Source organism: Aplysia californica, unplaced genomic scaffold (genome assembly GCF_000002075.1).
Source record: "Aplysia californica isolate F4 #8 unplaced genomic scaffold, AplCal3.0 scaffold00740, whole genome shotgun sequence".
NCBI lineage: Eukaryota > Metazoa > Mollusca > Gastropoda > Aplysiida > Aplysiidae > Aplysia > Aplysia californica.
The window spans coordinates 352,955-360,012 of NW_004798010.1; positions in this window are offsets into that span (position 1 = coordinate 352,955).

Here is a 7,058-nt window from a genome sequence, read left to right on the forward strand (position 1 = left end):
GGGGGTATTATTTAAAAAGTTTGTTTCGTACATGTATTGTTTTCAGATCTCAACATGACCCCATGAGATTCGAGAACTCAAGAACAGAGTAAATGTATTGTTACTGAAACAAAAATGTGAGACACAATGGTGATATCAGGCGCTCGTCAAAACAATGACGTCAAAGAAACCAGCATTTTTTTTTGGGGGTTGAGCAATTTTTAAAGAATGTTCTTTTGTTGGCTCAACACGTTTTCTATCCGTTGAAAAACACATTTTTGTGTGGAAGTTACTGATGGAAGGCACAAACACGTAAATTTACAGTTTCAAAAGAGTCTCAAACTTTGGATGTCACCAAACTTTGGCGGCCATTTCCTCCCTAACTTTACTTCTGAAACCAGACGACCCCATCTCTTTCAATCACAAATATCTCAATTTCCATTCAAGATAAAAGGGTGGAATTTTTATCGAAATATAGACAAATAAACAGGTTTTTTTAAGGATGATAGTCAATGATACCAATAACGCCACATGCCCAAAAATTGACGAGCGGCTGATTCCACGCGACGACGTGAGACAAATGTCTAACCGCCACAGTTTATTATTTATGCTCACGTCATTGGACTGAATGATTTTTATAGTGCAAAACAAATGTACATAGAAGCATGATAGTGAACTATTTCTGCTACTTCTTGGTCTCAACTCTAGGTCTGGGGGTTGATCTATGTGTATGGCAGGCCCTGATTTTTGTCTTGCCATCAGAAGTAACAAGCTTGTGGTAGAATCTATACATAGGCCTATTATAGTAATATATTTATGAAAGTTCGTCACTTTCGCCGCCTAAAACTTCCGAACCACTTAACTTTCGAATTTAAACAAATTAATGGTGGTTCAGAATCATTTAAATCGTGCACAGTTTCATTGAGGAGCCTGAAGTCACTGTAGTTTAATTTTCAGTTTTTCATTAGTTTCGTTTAGATCTAATCTTGGAAAAGTCCGTCTTCTAAGATGCCATTGTAAACAAGTGAGGTTTCCGTTCACCAGCCGTGCGTACTGTTCCATACCTTTGAAATTAGGGAGTGTAAAACCATAAAAGCGGAATAGAGAGAGAATCAATCTATAATCTATACATTTATTATAACATATTTGGCAACTTGGAAACACATGTGTCACTTTTCTCTCAAGATTTATTGCTCCATTCCAGTAGAGTGTAAATATTATTTATAGTAGGCCAATGACGTTCAGTTGATGTGAAAAAATGGTGAAATGGTATGAGTTGTTGTTTTTTTTGAGTAAGTGTTTTACGGCACTCGCAATTACATAAGGTCATAGGAGCACGTGGGACACATTTAACATTTTCAGTTGGTTGGAAATTGTGAATTTTGCCCAGGTGGCGGCCGAAGTTTACTCATATCGATTTTAGACGACCAAGAGATCTTTAATGTGCGCAACTTGCACACGGGACCTACGAGATTTTTAGCCCTTGTCCGAGAGGACTAGGTGTAGATCTTTCCTACCAGAAAATCAGGGGTGTGGCTGAAAGACAGCAGTAAGAAAGAGCCAAGGAGTAGCAGTATTTTGGTGACTGTTACGCTGTATTTTCTAAGCCAAACATTGAAACATAGAGGTGAAGTCTGGTTTTTTAATTTCACCATCCATGGGTTTTTCGTTCTATATTTCCCACAAATCTATCTTTGAAGAGAAACGTATCTGTCACCAGTGAAGGTGTGATACCCGGGACAGTTCTTGGTGCATTTATTAAAATGTTGTGGTCTAAAACACAGCGGCCATATTGGCCAAATCTTTGTGTATATTCATCTAGGTTCCCAAACTCGCCTTCCAACCGTTACGTCATTTACTGTTATTATTCCTCTTTTTACACAAGAAGGAAGAAGGATCATCTCATTCCTATATTTATATGAGTATTATTAAAAAGATGGTCTCTCCTTGATGGAATATCATGTGAACAGTTGTCTATAATATAGGACATTATATTATACTGTAACCATTTTGTTAGGACCTCTCGCCAGAATGGACTAGGTATGGTGTTCATTCCCTTAAAGTTCTTTACGGAAACCTTACTCTTAAAGACTGTTTAAAATCAATGGCTAAGAGGAGCTTTCAGATGTCGCCAAAATACAGTGGAAACCTGATATAACAGGGATGGTGGGAGTAGAGAAAATGTCCTGTTATATCCCATCCCTGTTAAATCAGAAATGCAAGAAAAGTAAGCATTTGTCGACTTATCCAGCTGTACTTATTCATGGGTAGTTTCCCTTGCCACAAGTGCCAGAACACGACGAAAACTCCAGGAGTATTTATAAAGAAGAAAACCGTGAACGACTATAACAGCCTATCATCAACTTTGATCATGTTTAGGTCTCAGAGGATTCGAAATGCCGATTTCAAGCGGGGCTCTAGACTGGCCCGCTAGCTACTTCACCAAACCGGACGATGATGATGGAGAACTGGCTCAAGACACACTCTCTGGGAGTAGACAAACCAGTAACGGACACATCTGGACTGTACAGCTCTCCGACAGAGAAGATTACGAACGATGGAAGGCGCTCCATGACAAGAAGGTATAGGTATTCTTTTTTTTTTTTTCATATCGTAGACGTCTTTCTATTTATTATTTAGAGTCAGTTTTCAACTCTGGATCGTGACTGATGCTTATCAGCTCCCCGAAAATTCTCTTAACAAAACTGTTTCAGCTTAAATTGAATTTATACCCCCCCTTCACTTTTTTTTACCCCAAGATCCTTACAATACACATGTAATAATGTGGGCCTATATTATAGCTGCTATATAGCGCAAACATCCACTCAACGGCAAGCTTTAAGCGCTTTACAATCATTGGTTTTTGTACGTCATTTTGAAGACGGGTTATAAAATGTGGAGTTTATGGATTTTATATTAATTTACCAGATTTCGAGTTGGGGAAGTAAAGGCGGCGAGGAAAGGGACTGGCCACCCTACCACAATATGCCTTTAGACTTTTTGAAAACGTTAACACATGCTTGATAGAACTTCAGATACAGGATATCCAACAACAAACAAAAAAAATGACCCCTACTGAAATTCGAATAAATCCGATAACTTTCAAGTGTTTAATTCAGCACTTTGGAATCTTTACATTTTACCCTGTGGACAGGGTATTACAATGTAAAACAAACTGATCAAGGCATTTTGAAAAGATAACTTTTTTTTAAAGCGCCGAAAAATTGTTTTGAAGCCAGGGTACTTTAAGTGCGCATAGGTACATTATCATACAGTATGTAACATTGACGAGAGAAAGAGACAGATAGAAAATAGGATATCTGTACCTTACCGCTAACATGTATTAATTGTTATTCCTCATTTCTCTGATTAGTGTTCTTTACCACTTATTTTGTATTCCTCATTTCTCTGATTTGTGTCTGCTTCTGTTCCCAGGAGGCAAAACGGCTGAAGAAAAAGAAGAAATTGAAGAGGAAAAAGGTTGCAGATGAAAAAGTAAGTCAAATCAACAGACCTTTGGTAGAAAGCTACGATAAACGGTCGCTTTTAAGCACAAGGGGGCTATCCCGAAAAACGCTGTTTTGAGGAAATCGAAGGTAAAGTTTTTGCCCCTAGTTCAGTTTCTTTAAAAGACAAGGGGAGTTTTCTTTATAACAAAACAAATATATACATCAATGAAACCAAACTTCTCCTATAGGTAGGGCAATGCTCACTATTTTGGCAAATATCTCGACTTGTATTCAGATACATGAGTTATATTTTTCATTAACAGTAACAGCAAAGCAAATGGGCTAGCTTTAAGACGATACCAATAACTCCACATGGCCAACATTTGACGAGCGCCTGATTCCACCGCGCCGCGACACATATTCAGATATTTTTAAACATACTAACTAGGGCCACTGCTTAATACTCGTAAATACAACACGGCGTTTCATAAAGCCTAGATCTACCTACGAAATCGTGAATTCACACGACAACGTCAGGCAAGATTCGAATAGGAAAATCGTGAATCCCACACTTTTTCGATATAATGACTATCTACGGTTAAAATTGTAATATAGAATATTTGCGGGTGGTTGGCGGGTGCTCTGGTGTGATTTGCTCCTTCTTTCCTGTCGAACATATATCGTCTTAATCTCCCCTCCTTCTTTTTTGTGTTTGTTACTCTCTTGTAACACCTCTAATCTTCTGGCGCTCATATGACCTTATGCAGTTGCGAGTGCCGTAAAACCTCTACTAAAACTAAAATAGAATCATTTCTAAAAAGTACTAGACTAGATTTATCCATTTAGTTTATGTCTTGAACGCCAAATGACGGCGGAAATCAGTTGGTTTTTTTCATCTCCTGTAAAATTTGCTTCGAGTGGAATTCACGATTTCATCAGACGACCTACGATTTATTTGAGTTTCTTTCCTCGCTAGGTGATGACGTCACGAGAGAGGCTGGACCTGCTGATCAGGCGTCGTCGTCGCCGCTGCTGTGTGGCGCTGACTGTTGCTGTGGCTGCTCTGTTGACTCTGCTGCTGATGGGTCTGCTGGTGCTGTTTGTCAACTTCTTAGGTGGGCTGGGTGTGTGTGTGTGTGTGTGAGTGTGTGTGTGTGTGAGTGTGTGTGTGTGTGCGAGTGTGTGTGTGTGTGCGAGTGTATGTGTGTGTGTGTGTGTGTGTGTGTGTGTGTGTGTCTGCAAGTGCTGTTTGTCAACTTCTTAGGTGAGCGGGGAGAGAGAGAGAGAGAGAGAGAGAGAGAGAGAGAGAGAGAAGGAGAGAGAGAGAGAGAAAGAGAGAGAGAGAGAGAGAGAGAGAGAGTGTGTGTGTGTATGTGTGTGTGTGTGTGTGTGTGTGTGTGTGTGTGTGTGTGTGTGTGTGTGTGTGCACGCGCTTGTTATTACAATCACATGCATAATATAAATGAGCAGCGATATTAGAAATAATAATCTTAAGCTAGATACATACTCAATTGTATTTTGACGCATGCTCTAAGGTCATACAGACTTCAACAAAAGTTAAGAACCACCTTGACAGACAGCCCTGATTTTTTTTTAAATCCGAAAAAAAGACAGCGAGCAATGTTTCAAACTGTTTTGCTCTGAAAGTGTTCGTGGGTTACCAATGCGTACTGCAGAGCTTCCTAAAGGGGCAAAACCACCACGTGCTGCACGGAAATCCTCGGGGAACTCTCGTCAATTTGGCTGTTTTTTATCGACTTGTGTGCGACACCACGGACATTCCTCAGTTAAAATTTCTTGTGCACGTCATAAACAGACATACGGTCTCGAACTGTGCTCACTTTGGTGGCAATATAAGCCCCCCTTGTGCAAAATCCAGTATGGCATCAATGTGCCACCAAGACGAAAGCTGAGAGACTTTGATCGTGCCAGAGCTATAGCATGGCTGCAAGATGGAGTTGGAGCCCGAGAAGTTGCCAGTGTCACATTCTCTCATTATCATACCTGAGGCAGCGCCATCAAGCCACTGGAGCAGTCCAAGAACGCCCACATGCAGGTCGACCCAAGAAGACCACTCAGAGAGTTTGCAAGTGGTCCTTAACGTTTGTTGAAGTCTGTATAAAATTATGAATACTTAAAACAAGATGGTTAAGACACAGTTTGATCTTTGGCTCCCGACTGACTTTCGAACCGTTCATTTCGACAGAGATTGATGACCTTGCTCCTCCCGTGACCTTTGACTCCCAGTGCAAAGGTCGGTGGCGGGTTCACTTCCTGGGCTACAAGGACACCTTCCCTAACGGGACAGAGTACTACGTGTGTTGCTATATGCCCAATGTCAACTACAGCCAGAGAGTCAACGCTCAACGCCAGGTACACAGTACACACTACACACTACACATTACACACTACATGCTACACACTACACACTACACATTACATGCTACACCAGGTACACACTACACACTACATGCTACACACTACACGTTACACACTACATGCTACACACTACACCAAGTACACACTACACACTACACGCTACACGCCCTTGACACCAAATCAACGTCATCATCGTCAGAGAGAAAGATGCCAACATGGTAAAGTAAACAAGATCCTTGTACAGTGCAGACTGCAACACAGACCGCCTTTTGGTGATAGCTAAGGCAAAGATAGTCACAAAGAAAACACAAAGAGCTGAAAATCAAAAGAAACCTAAGATCAACTTAAGAAATACCAAAGACTCAGCGTTAAAGGCAAAGTTTCAAGAACATGTTAAAGAAGAGCTCCAACATCTAGATAGCTCATCCCCAGACAACATGTGGAATAGCAGGAGATCAACAATTTATAATTCTGCGTCGATGACTTTTGGAATAGAAAGACCTTGCAAGGAGGACTGGGTTGAAGCCAGTGCATCAACGCTCGCACCACTATTCGAGAAAAAGCGTAGAATCCTGATAGAATACAACACAAAATCCAACAGAGAGTACAACGCAAAAACTACGTGCTGCTAAATCTAACCTTCAAAGAGAAACCAGAAAGTGTGCCAATCAGTACTGGGACAAGTTATGCTCAGAAATTCAACAGGCCAGCGATACAGGTAATATCAGGAAAATGTATGAAAACATCAGAGTTGCTATTGGACCAACAGCAACCAAAGTGGCACCTCTAAAGTCTTTTCATAGAAACTTTGAGTTTGTCAAGTATTAACAAATGGCGGAACATTTGTCCCCGACAGTCGTCAGTTATAATTGACCTCTGGTGATAAGACATGATGGCGGCAAACTGGACAAGCCATAGCACAATGGTGGTAGATGTGTACATAAGTAGGGAGGTGGGCGGGGGATGGATGGTGGGGACTGTCCACGGGGAAACCACCTCTCTCTACCCCCCCTCCCTGTGGAGACCGGACGGAGAGAAGGGAGAGGACACTGGGTTTCGGCAGACAGAGAGGGGACTGACCACTGACCAGGGCACTGTGGTGGGGGGTGTGAGTCGGACGACAGGGGGCGCAAAGTGGAGGAGGCTGCGGTCGGGGGTAGAGCTGAGATTGGGAAAAGGGGAGAGTAGAAAGATTATATCGGAGAGCTTGGATTGGAAAGGGGGGAGGAGAGGGAAGTTAAAGAAAGAGAG